General features: G+C 31.5%; 1 long non-coding RNA gene across 1 annotated transcript; it reads right to left on the bottom strand.

Annotated features, from left to right (window-relative positions):
* Positions 1 to 236: 236 nt before the first annotated feature.
* On the bottom strand, positions 237 to 1021 carry LOC133193768 (uncharacterized). The gene is made up of 3 exons (XR_009722005.1): positions 941 to 1021; positions 700 to 840; positions 237 to 545 (listed from the first exon to the last, which is right to left on the bottom strand). It is a non-coding gene; the product is annotated as an uncharacterized LOC133193768 (long non-coding RNA).
* Positions 1022 to 2271: the final 1250 nt, after the last annotated feature.

Here is a 2271-nt window from a genome sequence, read left to right as displayed (position 1 = left end):
AGTGGGTTGAAATCGAGATGGAAATGAAATTCTTTGTTTCTGTTCAAATTACATTCAAATTTTTCAGAAACTTTCTTTTGACACATGGCCATTTTATGCAAACATATACAGAGGTTTATAGTAACCTTTTAATTAAACAAAAAGGAGGATTTTAATTTAATTTATCTTTGAATATGGGGAGCAGCTTAACAGGTGTTCACAAAAAGAACTCTTTTATAAAAAGTTGGTACTTTATTTGATAACTAAACAGCAAAAGAAACTGTGTAGCATATTTAAAGGCAGTGCTCTTGTAGAAACTCCCTAGATTCCACCACCTGTTTCTTCGCCTTCGTCGGTGCTACAAAAGTTGTATTACATGCTATCCTGTTTATACCCCTCCTATTGGCCTTCTGCAGAGTTTGTATTCTCTGCAGGTACAACACTGGGGCAACTCCAAGGTTTCCAGTTCAAACCGATGATTGTGAGGACAGAATACCCAGACATTAAAGTAACGGTGTCGATCAGGCAAACAGGCACTTGTTACACCCCGTCCCTTTGCGCAACCCCTGTGATGTATTAGAGTATGTTGCTCATAGAAATGCAAAATATTACCAAAAAAAAAAAAAAACAACAACAACAACAACCAAAAAAAAAAAAAAAAAAAAAAAAAAAAACCACAAAAGAACAGAGACTGATAATATATGTATTATTACTACTTACCGTTGTCTGTCACAGTCTGCGTATGTTATACATTGCCGTTGTGGAAATACAACATAGCATTTTTTCCCATATTTGATTATCTTTGTAACGTACTCAAACTTGTGTCGGCAGACGTTTTTCAGTCCAATATTTGACAATTTGCTGAAAGATTTTTTTTTTATCACTGAATAGTTCAAAATTAAATCATAAAGCAGTTTTATCAATTAATGTAACATATAAGGGAACTAAATAGTCTATTTACCTGGGATTGCAGTCACACGATTCTTGATCAAGAAACTTCTTTATTCCCGGTCTGCATTTTAATGCACTCTGAATCTTTCTCCTGAAATATATTTAAGCACTGAATTCTTCTTTTTGGCGGTCCTGTAACACACCTGACCGTGCCGACAAATTGAATACCGCACCTTAGCGCGGTATGATACTTTGTCGGCACGCTCAGGTGTGTTATAGGACCGACGACATCCAAAATAAAAATTCAATGCTTATATTTACCTTCTGTAATTTTCTCTCTTCATTGTTTATTTCGTTAATCTTTATTATGAATTTAGCGCCTTTTAGAACTGGTGTGCTTAATAGATATGACGGCCGTTTGTGACGTTGGAAAGTTAAATAACACAAATGAACATTGCGAGAAAAAAATGACAAATTCATTTGAAACGTACAGTTGTTGTATTTTACGTTAATTTAACAGGGTAGTTTTTTTTATTATTATTAAATTGAGTCAAAACAATATACATTTTGGTGTTCCTAAGATATTAAAAATGCATATAGTTCCTACTGTGTATTCTACCGCGCGGTGACAAGGTTTCGCGTGTGTTCAAGAGATTTGAATGTCGTAGATTTCTAATGGATTTCATGGAGAAAATTACACTGAATGTAAATATTTTTGGGTGTGGGGCTGAAGGAAATAAAACTGGGAAATATGACTGTTTTATGAACTTCAAATTTCATCAAATTAGAAGTAGAATTTCATTTTAAACCGCGGCGAAATTCTCTCTCAAAATCAGTATGATGAAGATCAAGAAGAAAAAGCTTAATCCCATAAATATATGCATTACATATATATATTGCATATTTATTTTCATACATTAACTACATAAATACTGAATTCTTTGGTATAACAAAACATTTTAATTATTATAAAATATTTGAACTTCAAAATAACACACATATATAAATTTCAATGTTTTCAATTATAAATACTAAACAAAATCATATCAGGGCAACTTATAATCATTTCTTAGATAACGTTTCAGGTTTTCAGAAATATATTTGCAAACAAAACTTTTATCAAATAATAAGTAGAATGCAATTTTAATACGCCAAAGGAAATATTAAGGTCTCAGAAAATTAGCATGATGACAAAAAAGCTTCATATCTTAAGATACATGTATTATGATCATTTAGCGCATTTTTGATACATGCAATTTTAAGAAATCTATAAGTATAACAAAATATTTAATACGCATCACAAACATAAATTTAATCTTATAATAAAATCAAAAGCCTTTGCTTAACATTTGAGTGCTATCAATGCAGATTGGATATTTGCAATGCAAGTTTACAACTATT

This window comes from Saccostrea echinata, unplaced genomic scaffold (genome assembly GCF_033153115.1).
Source record: "Saccostrea echinata isolate AGI-Se365-2 ecotype Australia unplaced genomic scaffold, CSIRO_AGI_Sech_v1 ptg000028l, whole genome shotgun sequence".
Classification (NCBI taxonomy): Eukaryota; Metazoa; Mollusca; class Bivalvia; order Ostreida; family Ostreidae; genus Saccostrea; species Saccostrea echinata.
This window is presented reverse-complemented; position numbering and strand designations above follow the sequence as displayed.